Source organism: Lissotriton helveticus, chromosome 3_2, assembly GCF_964261635.1.
Source record: "Lissotriton helveticus chromosome 3_2, aLisHel1.1, whole genome shotgun sequence".
NCBI classification, from domain to species: Eukaryota; Metazoa; Chordata; class Amphibia; order Caudata; family Salamandridae; genus Lissotriton; species Lissotriton helveticus.
Window position 1 is genome coordinate 49,912,076 of NC_136062.1, and position 15,946 is coordinate 49,928,021.

The following is a 15,946-nucleotide window of genomic DNA, read 5'->3' on the forward strand; positions in this document are numbered from 1 at the left end:
TCAAAAGAGTCCCGAGGGGTTTAAGAATTTTAATTATGCCCACACTGAATGACCTAGACATGGATTTAATTAAACAATGGCAAATGGACACCAATGAATGTTCATTAAAACTTATGAAGACATTGATTATACATGCTGAACGCAAACTAGAGGGAGTCTTGGAGAAAATTCAAGAACTTGAAAAAGAATTGGACAAATATCCCGATAATGAGGAGAAAAAAGAATTGTTGGAAACCATGGAGAAAAAGATTCTCAAACATGAGACTGATGTGGAAAAAAGAAAAGCGAGCAAGTTCAATCGAGATCGTATAGATTACGCAAATGGCAGAATATACACCCTCACCAGGAAATACGACTCGCTAAGAAATAGAGCAGCCATGGATAGATGTATCAGTCATGATAATCAGGGTGTCTATGATAGCTCTGACCCAAGTTCAACAGATGAAGAATCAGATATCGCAAAGTTGGATTTTTGCGGGGGAAATGAGGTTAGCCCAAATGGAGACGCGACAACGAGGAAGAGCTCGAGGAACGACATGGGGAAGAGGGAGGGGATCAAACCCCCCTCGCAACCAGACGTAGCAAAAGAAGGAACAAGGCCCAAAAGAGGAGAAGAAAAGAAAAAACAAACCTAAAAAAGATGGCACTTGAAAAGGATTTGGTGATAAATCTCTCAAACATGATCTTGAATAAGGATCACATTAGTCTCCTGAATAAAGGACTTTCTTTCTTGCCCAACACAAAAATGGACATCCCAAATTTCCGTATCGACTTATACAAATTTTGTCGCAAAGCAAAATTAAACAAACATTTTGAGGAGAGACCCCCCAATAAATCCAACTCATGTGTGACACCATTCGAAACATCTTCGCTGACTCTGAAAGAATTGCCAGCCTTAAGGGCAATGTCAAATTTACATACTGAGATAACAGGAAATAACTCTCTTGATTCTATCAAAAATGAAACTGACATTGCCATTTGCCAGAGGGAAGGCATTAAGACCAATAAAGGTGGAGATAGTGGGCTCAAATCACAATCAAAATTCTGCCCTCAACTACCACCTGGCAACAAAATAGATCTATTCCATGAAATAGTTGTAGAGGAAATGAACCAGCTAACAAAGAAGAAAAAAAGATATGAAAAAACAGCATGGAACCTCCCGAAAGGAGAGCAAAAGTCCATGAAAGAACTGAGACACAATCAAACTGTCATTATAAAGGCCGCAGATAAAGGCGGAAATATTGTTATACAAAATCGAGAACAATACATTGCAGAGGCCTACCGCCAATTGGATAATCAAGATCATTATACAAAGCTAGAGGTTAATCCAACAGAACGCTGGTCCAAAGAGTATCATTCGCTACTCCTAAATTGGAAAGACAGAGGACTCATAAACTTTGAGGAATATATGTATCTGAAGGTGGAGAATCCTATAACAGCAACAATATACTTTCTACCGAAAGTGCATAAGTCCCTCATTATTCCACCAGGTAGACCCATAGTCAGTTCTATGGGTTAATTACTTGAGAAAACCTCACATTTTTTAGATGTGTTCTTGATGGAATATGTGAAATCCCTTCCATCCTATCTTAAGGACAAAACAGCCTTCCTGAATAAAGTGAAAAATATGACCTGGAATGAAAATCTAACCATGGTAACAATGGACGTGAACTCGTTGTACACGTCTATCCAACATCAAAATGGACTGTCAGCCGTGAGGACATTTTTGGATATGCGATCACTAAGCTTCCTTGAACACTCAGAAATGCTCATGGAAATGTTGAACTATTGTCTGACTCATAATGTTTTTCTTTTTAATGGGGAGATTTATCTCCAAAAGCTGGGCACTGCTATGGGGACATCGGTTGCCCCTACATACGCCAATCTTTTTATGGCGGTATGGGAGGAAAACGTACTACTGAGTAGGTATAAGTCCAGTATAAAAACCTGGATAAGGTATATTGACGATCTATTTGTCTTGTGGGAAGGAGACCAACATTATTTGGCAGAATTCATAAACGATCTAAACCACAATGACCAAAATTTAACATTTACATCGTCAAGCAGCAAAATCAGAGTGACCTACTTAGATGTGGAAGTCTTTGTCAAAAATCAACAGTTCTGTACAAAAATACACGGGAAACCCACGGCCACCAATAGTGTTCTTCATGCTAGCAGCGGACACCCTGAACATTTAAAGTGGAGCATCCCATATGGAGAGATGCTGTGCGTTGAAAGAAACTGCTCGGAAGATGACGATATTGAACAAACTATTGAAGACACAGGTTTAAGATTCTTGGCTAGAGGGTATCCTATGAAAGTTGTTGAAGAGGCAAAAATGAAAATCAAAGAAAGACCGCGATCCACACTATTGGAAACATCGTAGAGGGTGGACAATGAAGAAACAACTCGTATCATCATGGATTTTAATTCAGAAAATCGAAGTTTGAAAATAATCATAAAGAAAAATTAGAAAATCCTGATGTTGGACGACTCATTGAGAAAAACGCTTCCACCCACTCCCCAAATAACATACAGGAAGACAGCCTCGTTGGGTGATATTCTCATACAAAGTCATCTAACCACTTATAATCCAAACAATGAGAAAGGCAAAAAATCTTGGCTAAGAACACCTGCCTTTTGGAAATGCTCGAAATGCAAGGCTTGCGAGCACGGCAATAACACTCTCTCATATCAATTACAAAACGGAAAAAAGGAAAACATCGCCGATCACATAACATGTGAATCCAAATATGTGGTTTATGTTCTGCAATGCCCATGTCACAAACTATATATTGGTAGTACAATCAATAAACTTAAACTATGTATACTACAACATTTAAGGGCAATCAAGAATCAGGATCTTTCTTATCCAATGGCCAAACATTTTCTAGAGAAACATTCTAGTAACAATCAGGAACTTAAGTTCGTTGGTGCAAAATTGGTAAAACGAAATGAAAGAGGTGGAGATAGACCTTAGACTTAAGAATAGCAGAATCGAGGTTCATCCTGGCGTTGGGTACAGAGAGTCCTTTTGGACACAATTTAGATGCTGAACTATACGTGCATTTATAGAAGAATAACCTTTTTGGACATCACATAAAGAAAATGTGTAATTGATGGGACTTGAGTAAACTGATGTACCATGTGATATTACCCTTATAAGTTTAAAAATAATCCTAAACTAAGGAAGCAAATATAAAGATGATCATAGGAAGATAAGATGTGTAGATAAAATCAGAACACGGTATTGGGGTTATATATGGAAGGATTGAAGGAAAGTTGACTTATTTATTACGTCATCCCCCTTTTTTTAAAAACCAAAAAAATCAAATATGTCACTCTCTTTGTTTAATTCTTGAAAGCCTACTTTAGCATGACTGAACACAGGTAGATGGCAAACTGTTTTTCTTTCTTTCCTCCATACTCGTACCTAGAAGGGATGGATTCCTTAAAGAAAGGGTTGAAGGATGGTACAAGAAAATTAATGCGTTTTTGCACATAATAGATATTTGCACATAAAATGTTTACATATGACATTTTTCACAATGCATATGGCACTTTATTAGTAGAATCGCTCTTGGATCCATCTGATAGACAATTGTTACCCCCCTCTTCACCCAGTTCCCCCATCTCCCTCATCCTTCCTTCCTTGCCATGAATTTTATTGTTCCAGTTTTTTAACAACTGTTGGTAACGCATTGTACGTCATTTCCATATTTCCGTTTTCATGCAATTTTATAAATATGCAACTTTAAACATGATTTTAGACTGATTGAGAGGATGTTAGAATGAATTTTAAATTGCCTTTCTTGATATAGGGTACTTTACCATTATGTCTCTTTGCTTCAAAGAGTGAGCACAAAAATGTATATCCTAAATGGCCATCTAAAATACCAAATGAGTAGGGTTATCAGTCTAGTCTATTTTTTTTAAAAAGAAATGAAGAAGGGACTTATGCACTTATCACTTTAAATGGACTGTTTGGACTGCGAGACTCTATGGTCCAGTCAAAGGCAACCGTCCTCTTGTTTGCACAAATGGTGTTGTGAAAAATAAAAATTATTCCTACCTGAAGAATCACGTTTCGGATCCTGTTTGTACTGTGGTGTACTTGGACTGCCTGGCTGCACACTGGAGCTTGGCTGGGTTCGTTGTTTGTTAAAACAATATATATATATATATATATATATATATATATATATATATATATATATATATATATATATATATATATATTTTTTTTTTTTTTTTATAGTTATTTTGATATATTCATAATATTTTAAAATAAATTAAAGTTATTCGTTTATTAATTATTTTAAAGTAAATATACATTTAATTTACTTATTAAATTTTATATATGTACGTTTCATTTTTTAAATAAAATTGGTGTATTATATTTTTTTAAATGTATAATATATCTAAGTAATTTCTTTTTAGTTAATTTTATAATATAATTGTTTAAAAAAATAATAATATTAAAAAAATGATGATCGGGACATCGATAATTTTTACATCTATAGTTTTTATCTTGATATTTTTGTTATTTACATTTTAAAGATAACATGTTGAGATTTTGACTATCGATATTTTGACCGATATTTTTGTCTTTGATATTTTTGACTTCGATATCATGTCAGTGATTCCAAAATATACATTCAATTAGAACCCTTTCTGATATTACTGAGTGACCATAGTAAATCTCCATGGTGATTGTTTCACTGTCCTTAGGAATACTTCACCAAAACCATAGGAAACATCAACCACACTCATACCAACAACCACTCTTGGTACAATAAAGAGTGTAGAGATGCAAAAACCTCCCTTGTTAAATCTATAGAAAAAGGCCAACAATCATTATTTCAGGAAGCAAGGACCAGGTATAAAGCAATCCTCAAAAATAGCAAGAGAACCTGGGACTCTCAGAATCTGGGGTCCTAGAAGCCATTCGAACCAAAAATCAAGGCTTTTTCGTGGCATGTACTTAGCCATGGAAGTAAAGCATAAAGAGACCGGAAACAAATATTTTATCCATGGACTGGGTGGCCCACTTCCAATCCCTCTACAGCAGAGGTCTTCAAACTTTTTGATGCTGAGACCTCCTTGTAAAACCTTTTTAGGCGTAAGAACCCCCTTCCGACAAAAGTTTCTAGAAACTGGTACTCCGCATCATCAATTTTTGACAACCATAGATGCGCCTGTTAGACCTCATCACATCCATCCATCATTCATCCACCCACACTTTCACACATCCATCTATCCACCCTTTCATCCTTCCATCCATACATCCATCCTTCATCCATCCACCCTTTCATCCTTCCATCCATACATCCATCCTTTACTCATCCACCCTTCCATCCATCCACCCATCATTCATCCACCCAACTTTTCACACATCCATCCATCATTCATCCATGCAACCTTTTATCCATTCATACATCCATCCTCCCTTTCATCCTCCCATCCATACATCCATCCTTCATCCATCCACCTTTTCATCCTCCCATCCATACATCCACCCTTCATCCATCCACCCTTTCATCCTCCCATCCATACATCCATCCTCCATCCATCCACCGACCCATCCATCCATCCATCCACCCACCCTTTCATCCATCCATCCACCCATCATTCATCCCCCCACCTTTTCATCCATCCATCCATGCATCATTCATCCATGCAACCTTTTATCCATCCATACATCCATCCACCCTTTCAGCCATCCATCCTTCATCTGTCCACCCTTTCATCCTTCCATCCATACATCTATCCTTCACCAATCTATCCTTCATCTATCCACCCTTTCATCCTTCTATCATTCATCCATCCACCCTTTCATCCATCCATCCATCATTCATCCATGCAACCTTTCATCCATCCATCCATCCTTCATCCATCTACCCTTTCATCCATACATCCATCCATCCACCCTTTCATCCATCCATCCACCCTTTCATCCATCCACTCATCATTCATCCACCCACCTTTTCACACATCCACTTCAGCCTTACATCCATCCATCCACCCATCATTCATGCACCCACCTTTTCTGTGCCTCTCTCATGGGGGGGGGGGTGGGGGTGGGAGGGATCAGTATCTCTCTGCGTCTTCTTCCTTCTTCTTTCCATCTCTGTGCCTCCCTGCTGGGGGCGGGGGACGTGTCACGGGACCCACAGCTCCAGGCGCGCAACATCCATTGAACTCAAAGGGCTACACTACAGGCTGCTCCCCCAGTCCCCCCGCAGCTCCCTCACCCCCCGGCTCGTGTATGCGAGCCCGGCTGAAACAGCTTCAGGGACACACACACAGCCACACCCGAGTACTTGACAGGTCTATAAAAGACCTTTTACTGTCATGTACTCCTATAGGTTCTGAATCGATCCCCCTATTCCTGACCCTATTCTAGTTAAACAAACCAACAAGTTAACTAGCAGTCAGCCCATGAGGCAAAAAACCCCCATGATGCAGATACCGTTATCTGACGCAGTCACACTACGGCACAGGAACGTGTTATCTGATTAGGTCATAACACTTGCGATCTAATTAGACAAGCGATATTCCTCCAGCCCCTGATAAGGCATACGGAGTTCTCATAACAAATCAAACCTATGACAACCTGGGCAAAACCCTGCGGCCATTGTTTTGATTTCACCGAGAACTTTAGTAAAAGAATGTGCTAACGAGCAAGTCGTATGACATCCTTATTGACGTATCTATGTCCATCCTTACGTCAATCTCGGCACCTTAAAGGTATAAATATTACCGATCTTGCCATATGCAAACACACGCGTGGTGACGAGACGGAGCAGCCATACTTGCCGAAGCGAAGAGCAGAGCAGACCCCGCTGGCAGCAGCCCCGCCTTTCTGAAGCGCTGAGAGACGCGCTGCTTTCTCCTGCCGAGAATCCAGCACCGGCGTTTCTGGGCAGCCCTCGCAGGCAGCCTGGAATATCGAGACCAGAGAGAGAGATACCATTCCTCATTCATCCTAACTTCCAGGTACAGAACTGAATAACCCCTCACAGAGAATTCTTTAGTTATTCACTTGGCAAAAACAAACTTAACTTAAACTGTAACTATCTATTCCCGCCCACGTATTAGACTTAGGTCAGGTACACGGGGTAGGCGTATCTAGAAACACCAGTTGAGTACGTTTAGTCAAATGTATATGTGTATGTAATATATTTTATTCATTTTAAAACATCTTATGGCTTAGAAACCATATCAATGTTTTTACAGTATTATTTTATACTATTGCTTTTAATGTATGCACTTTACTTAACTATAAGTATTGCAATAATATCGATCCATTTCTCTTGTATGAGAAAAGAGACTGATCAATAAATAACACCTTTTTATTGAACACGCCCGTCTCTTCCTTTTCTCTACATTCTGATGAGACTAAGAATGCACGTACTGACTGAGTAAAATAATTTGCCTTTTGTTCACACGACTCTCGAGATTGACTCTTGATTAGGGGAGAGCAAAGTTGTCATGTTCTATGGTTGTCAGAAACTAAATCCCTTCTTGTCTAATCAGGGAAGTTAATTCCTCCTTGAACATTCAAGAAAGTTTCTAGTGAACTCTGAGCTAAACTGGCAAACCCAAAACTTTAAGTCTAGTATCGACAGTAGTAGACCTAGTTAACGTCTGGCCTAGGCCTTTACTGCTGTAGGTATTATTCCAATGCGCAGAGCCTATTGGGAAGATAGGAACTACACTACATGGCGCCCAACGCGTTTGGAAAGGGCGATAAAACTAACGTAAGACATTTAGAGTAACTCAGTCGTGCTTTCTCACTCAGACCCCTTTTCCCAAATACTCCAAAGACGTCTGGAGTGGGTGAAAGGTTATATCCGCCAGACCTCGCAGGAGGGAACTCCTATGTATGGTTCTTGGTATAGTCAACGTTGAAGGATAAACAGTTCCAAAATATTGTGCATCATATCTTTGTTTCCATAAGAAACCTGATCTGCAAACAAACAAAATAACCTTCAGGACAGTAAAATGTCAGAAAATGAAGAAGAAAGAGAGGCAGTTAGATTAGCAGCTGACATAGCAGAAGCTGATACTGCACTACAAAATGCAGACCCGGAGATAATACTCATCCCGGTCATCAAAAGGAGATCTATAACTCTAAAACTTATAGAAAATGGACTGACACCTAGAGGTGGCACAGTCATATTCGTAATTGAGGCACACGAATATCGGCAGACAGAGGTATACTATTCATGGATACATTTTCCAGCAGCAAATGCTGTAACAAAGTACTTCCACTATTACAAAATAGAGGAACCTCCTAATGAGTACACTCCTTTCGAGGAGGTGGAAGTACCACTCAAATTCCAAGAGCATTTGCTCTTATTTGATGGCGCCCTAAAACATAATAATCACATCACCAGGCTCGGTCCTTTAGGTAGACCAGGAGCAACGTGGCCGGTCCTAGCCGGATACACACCACATCCAGACATCGACGGGATGTCTGCAGCTAACCTGTTAACACAGCTAAAACAATTAATAAAAATTCATAGACAATTAGTTCAGTATGTGATGCGGACTTCAACAATTCAGCCAGCGATTAAACTTCCACAGCTGACCCCTCACCAGGGGAACACAAATAAAATTACACCACAGAACATCCAATCCTGCCTAGGTAAAGTACCGGCTAAACGGGAACAAATACCATTCTGGTTGGCACAGAAAATTACCCAAATTGAGGCGGTGTTTCCTGACACATTGGGAGACTATCTGTCTCCCAATGGGAATCGCACCACACATAGAGGACTGTGACACTTGGGGTACAGTCTTTGCTTCCATCTACACAAAAACGCACGGTGTTCCATCCATTTCGGTAATACCAGATGTGCTAAAACAAATTCAAGATGAATATGGTCCTGAACCCGCTTTAACTCTTGGTATGAAATTACTGAAAGACTTCAAGCAGGTCTCGGCTATATTATTAGCCAACATAAAAGGTGAAGCGATCCGCCAGAGGTTAAAAGAGACAGATATAGCAGACCAACCAGCTGAAATTGCCAGAATCATAGAAAAATCCTATGAGGAACTAGGTAGGGACAGTTTAGGTGGAATACCAGTAAAACCACAACTGACTGAAAGTCCAGAAAAAATATTTTTTAATAATAATTCACCAAAAAAGAACTGGGATGGAAACAAACAATCCAATCCCAAAGAAAAGAAATTCCAGTCCCGAGGAAGGTCTCCTAGGCGAAGAGAAAAATCTCCGAACCAAAGACACAGGTCACCTCAGAGTGACCCCTCTGGGAAAAGATATAACCTTAGAAATAGGGATAATATAAAAAAGCCTGATAGATATCAAGACATTGATACACGTCCCTCTCAATCTTTTCAGACTTCCTCGCAGAAATCGGAAAGAAGAGGACGATCAGAACAAAGAGAAGAGCACGCCAAGTCCAAAGACAAGGAACCTGCTCAGCTAAAAAAGAAATTACAATTTCCAAAAAAGAAGGTAGCCAGTATCAAGGTAGTTAACAATGCCGAGAATACTGAGGACACAACTGAAATACGGAGAGTGGGCTCAGACAATGCTAGACAGCGCAGCAGAAGTGAGCATAGCTCGCAAAGTCCTTATGAATCATCTGGAGACAGTGGACACGAATGAATATCTTCAAGTGGAAACTGCAGACACCAGGGTTAGCAAACCTCACAAGATATACGAGATAACATTACGTATAGAGGGAGATAAGACTAGGAAAATAAGGGGACTATTTTGGGATAATCTCTCCAAGGGCTATGACATCCTTCTAGCTGAAAAAGACTGGCCACCAGAGTTTGTCAGGGAGTGCCCTCATGGCGAAGAAGTAATTATGCCTGCCTTCTCAAATCAAATTCCAATTCATAAAAAATACACACTTGCTAGAAAGTGGGCAGTGGCTCTAGCACCTGCTTTATATAAAAATCACGTGGGATGGGATGAGGATTCTCCTCCTCACAAAATCCAGTTAAAATCACAACCTACTGCACAAAGGCAGTACCCAATTAAGCAAGAAGCTAAAAAACAGGTAAATGAAATACTAGATCAGCTAGAATACCAGGGGGTGATTGAAACTTGCACCTCACAAATGAACAATCCTTTGTTTCCGGTCTCCAAACCAGACAATTCATATCGTCTAGTTTTGGATTACCGACACCTTAACACATGTAGCAAAACTTTTGCAGTGCAAAACTCACACAGTGCTGCACTAATGAATAACATAGTGCGCAAAAAATACAAAACAACCTTAGACATCTCTAATGGATTCTTTTGTCAAAACATAGCACCAGAGAGCAGATATTTAACTGCATTCTCAGCAAATGGCACTCAAAAACAATTCTGTCGGTTAGCCCAGGGGTACAAGAACAGCCCGGGGGTATTCTCAGCGAGAGTAACAGAATTACTTCAACTATATGATGATGAAGCATTATCTTATGTCGATGACATTTACTTAACAGATGATGACTTGGAGACTCACTTGAAAAGAGTGAACACCATAATACTTGGGTTCGCTGCAGAGGGTTACAAATTCAACTTTAAAAAATCCAGAATTGCCCATCTGACAGTCCTGTTCTTAGGATATGAATTATCAAGCGAAGGCAAAAGCCTGGCTGACAATTTCCTAGAGAAATGTGCCGTACTCCAAGCACCTAGAACACTAAAAAACCTACAGTCGATTCTAGGCTTCCTAAATTTCGGAAGAACATACATTGCAAATTACGCAGAAAGGGTCAAACCCCTTTATGATCTAATTAAACCAGATTTTAAAAGATCCAATTGGACTCAAATACACACAGAAATTTTGAGATCCTTACAAACAGACATGCTAATTAAAACAAAATTAGAAACACGTGATAACACACGCAATCTTGTGATTCGAGTCATCCCAGGGAGATGCGGATTCACATACCTGACCTCTAATGAGGGAGAAAAGGTACCAATTGCATTCAAATCACACTTGTACACAGAAGCTGAACAGAAATTCAGCAACAAAGAAAAAATTGTTCATGCAGTTCAAACCGCAATAGCTAGAGAAAAAGATCAAGCGGACGGTAGACATATCACAGTCAGAACAGCAAAATCAGCCTTTGAGGCACTAACAACACCGTGTAATTTACCAACAACAGCATTGAATCCGGAATGGATACAATCGGTGAATTCAATCACAACGGACAAAGTGTACTTCTACTTTGATCCAGAACTAGAAGAATTAAAAAATCTAGAATATGAAGAAACATATCCTCTGCCAATCGACATTCTGCCTTTACGACATTACGCCTGTGTAATCTATACAGACGGACATGCTCAACCGTCCGTTTGGGGAGAACAAGCATACAACCCCACATGTGAGATTACAAAAGAAGTGTGGCGCGGAGGTAAACTAAAACCTCTATTAACAAAATCACACTCAGTAGAAACTAATTCAGAAAAACAAACTGAAATATTAGCTTTGAAAATGGCGCTAGATAATGCGGATCGTGAATTCCCGACACTTATAGTGTCAGATTCATATTACTGCGTCAAATCATATAACAGCGATTTGCAGACATGGATTCAAAACGGTTACAAAGATGACACAGATGCACCAATAAAGCAAAAACTGCTCTGGGAACAAATAGCTCTTTTACAGAAAGAGCTACCAAAGACTCACGTGACACACTCACTGAGTCATCAGCGTGATGGCGTTCACGTTGTAGGGAATTCATTGGCTTAAACAGCCACAGCGGCAGCCACTAAATCGGCTCCCGTAGTTCGAAAAAAGCGTACATTAAAATACATTGACGGTGAAACAGTGCTGGCAGTGAAAACGTCATCAAAAGGCGACTGCTCAGCGTTACCGATCAACTATCCACTCAATTATACATACATAATCGATGCAAACTCCGTCCCTTTTGCTCGAATCCCTGGAGTGGGGGATAGGGTGATTCCAAACAAGGACAGGAGAAACTTGTTAATCGCAGACGCACATATGGGCGAGGGTCTCAGACACCTTAAACTAAAAGATTCTCTGGAAGAATTACAATCACGGTACTGGAGGCCAGGCATGAGCCTGCGTCACACCATGTTTGTAAAAAAACTGCCCAAACTGCAACAGAGATCGCAGTGGGGAGAGAAACAGTTTAATACCTCGTCGTTGTACTTCAGAAAAAATCAGGAGTAAAAAGGAAGGGTTGCGATTAACTTATACAGGCTAGTTCCACTTATAATGTAGATCACCAGCACTCGGCTGACGTTCGGACTGTTATACAAAGATTTGCGGGTCTAAATGGCATATACGCTAAGAGCATGCTATGTTTGACCATTGTCTCCACTCTAGCCCTCAAGCCTGGGGGGAAACATGGCCAAATGAGCATAGTCCAGCGGGAATCTTCTCACTTCCTTCCTGAGGGTATGGGACGGTGTAAAGAAAAAAACAAGGCATAAAGCAATCTATAACGGAAAGGATATTAGGTTCGGGAGCTGGGTGGGTCAAACATCTAATAAGTGTCCAACGTAGTCTCAATAACTTGCCAAGAAATTCTCTGAAGGGATTCAGTGCGTACGAATTATTATTTGGAACTAGGATGATGATCTCTGACATTGATAGTCAGACTTCAGTGGTGAAAGAAAAAACCTTTGATATCAAAGACCGTTTGGCTATTTTGCAGGACTTAAACAAAACAAGAAAAGACCTGAGCAACATAAAGTTGAAACAACAGCCAACAACCACTGAAGAACCACCACCTGTCCCAGCAAGACCTGTCTGGATTCCAAAAGTCGGGGATCTAGTCAGGGAAAAGATCGCGGTAAAGAAGGAATTTGGGCCTTCTTACAGAAAAGCAGTTCCTGTCTTGTCTGTCAACGGGACAAGATCAGTTGTACTACCGCCACTTGCTGGAAAAAAGGAGAAACGAGTTGCATCAAACGACCTGGTAAAACCACAACATGTGGCCGATAACAAACAGTAGGCCAAGTGGACTCCCAATAAGTAGCAGAACACCAAGGTTTGCTACCAGTACAGAGGTCCTAACGAAGAGGCTCATCACATTCGAAACGCCTACAGAAGAACAACAAGGACTATGCAACAATGCAATAGAACTAAGACCTCTGAAAACCCAAATAAAAACATTTAGCAGAGACACACCAATCTATAATGAAGTACCAAGTGAAAATGCAAGAAACAGAAATCCTGAACCAATTGGAACAATTGACAGAACTGCATCCGGCTACTTCATAAACTTCGATGATTCCTCTGAGGGCTTCAGCGAATCAAAGACACAGCCATCATCAAAAACCTTTAAAGACAAAGCTAAGGAACTTTTGAGACAACTGAAAGAAACATATCTGATTTCCCCATGGATTGAATTTTGGGTGGGTTTTGGTGCATTTATCCTCATACTTTGGCTCATCATGATACTAACATTGGGACGCTTCATTGAGGGAAAATATGCTAAAATGGACACAGCAAGTCAGAAAATCAACTTGATCCTCAAACCACACACATCTTCACACGTCGAGAAAAGAGAACTTTCTTCAGCCAACTTTACAGCCAATCCGATACCTGGTGGGGTAGCCTGGGACAACACTGACTATGAAATTTATGGTCCGGTCGAATTCCTGAAATATCCACACCAAATTAAGATCTCATTGAGTGACTTTGCAAAACCAAAATCATTTGCTGATGATTGGGACTTCGAAAGCATTAATAATATGATGTCTGACTTAGTAATGTCTGCTAAATTTACCAAACATGATTATTTGCAGGGTTCTACAAATTATGACAGTATGTATTGCTATAACCACTATGGTAACCACTTTTTACATAGATCTGCACAACCTAGAAATGTTTTAAATTATAATCAATGGGAACATTGTGCAACACCTCCAAAAGGGAGCTCAAGAACCGTTTACGACAAATATTCATATTTTTCAGGTTTTAACACAAGTAATGCTGAAGCATTTTATTTTAAATTGTCGAACAAGACAGGAACCAAAACCATGATAACCAACACAAAATTGTTATATTCAGACTCATTTTTTGAACAAATGAATACTTTTGGATTTGATTATTGGGACAAAAATGTTGAATTGAAAAGTGTTTGGGGTACAAAAGAATGGCAAGTACAGGGTATAGAAGCTTTGTTTAGAGCCTGCATGATCCCAGAACAAATGATATTTTTAAATGACACTGTTCAACAGACCACCTGTCTTGGCTTAGCCAAAATCAAAGATTTAAATAAACCGTCTATTCCAAAGCCAACAATGTTTAGCAATAACTCTGATACAGATGAAGAGATAGACGTAAACCATATATTAAACCAAAATAGAACACATCCTGATTGGAAACAGTGGTTGATCTGGCCCACAGGTACTAATAACTGTCAAGACAGATTCCTGAACAAAACACAGGGGTTCAAAATGACCAGGCCAGACCCTAGATATCCTCAAAGACATCACCCAGGGATAATAACCACCTACAGTGTGGGCAAATTATGCCTTCAATGGCTACAAACTTCCACACTGGCAGAAATTAAGCAACACCTAACTTTACTTACTGATGGTGCTGACTTGCGTGATTTCACTTTGGGACCACGCAAACAGCGTCAAAAGCGTTTCATAGCAGCCTCTCTATATGCAGCATACAATGAGGCCTGGAAGGTTACTCAAATTGAAACAGCAGAGAGAATACGGGAAATTGACCGTATTAATTTGGAAAAATCACTTTCTGTAGTGGACAATGGGTTAATGACTCTGTCCTCCAGAATTTTTTCTTTGGACAGCATTGTGTCGTCAGCAATCGATATATTATCGCAAGACTTACTGTTATTACAACACGGTCAGTCACAATTGCGTTCTATTGTACAGCTTGGCTGGACGTTACAAAATCTGCGTTCAGGCTATGTGCCTTGGCGTTTAATCAACACAACGTCACTATTCCAAATCTTTAACCTTACTGATAGACAAATCAGTATGGCGCAAAAGGGTGCTGATTATACAATCTTGAGCATTGAAAAACTAGAAAGATTACCAATGACAATGTCAGAACGACCTGTCAGTGAATGGATAATACATGGGATAATAAATATTCCAATCTCAACCTTCAGGTTTCAATACTGCCAAAAATATATACAGGCTGGCATGTACGAGAAATTAGGAAAGGGGTACCTTAAAACAACATGGAACCTGCCCTATTCACATGCATGTGTCAGTAATAAAGGACAGAAAGTGTTTCTTAGTGGCAACAATTGTGCGATGTCACTAAGTGGCACACTTCTGTGTAACGGAATTAGTTTGCATGGAGCCTGTGAAGGGAATTCATACAACCTTTCATGTCACCAACAAGGCGCACCTGCAACAGAAATAGAACCATTCTTTCAAAGACTCTATAATGGGAGTTACATTCTTATTGTAGACCGTAGATGTTGTAGTCTTATGCCCGGGACTCCTTATCTAGTAACTACGACTGCGAAGGTCAAGTGCTGTGGACGCTCATTGTTCCCCAGCTCCTTCCCAGACAGGGAGGCAAGGGCATGGCCCGATTTGAAAATTACTTCTATTCGAATAGATACTTTAAGCAGAATGAAAACAGTCCTTCTACAGACGCCTACCAGGCTCTCGTCATCAAAAGAAACGTATGATCTACAAGTCGCAAGGACGACTGCAGAGATACATACATTATTATCAACTAATTCCCCCGTACATTTCGCGGAAATCCTGAATGAAATCTTAAATATTTCTGATACCAATGGGTCTCAAAGGTATTTAAGACAGTATTTTCGATGGCATTAACACCATTCAAAGCCATACTGGGTATTTTTCCAGATTTCGTCCATTCGATTTTTGGCGGACTTCCCCTGATCCTGGGACTAATTGCAGGAATCCTATTCTTAGTCCTTATTTTTCGTTATGGCAACCCATGTCACAGACAAAACTCTTGCGACAAGGGAAGAAACA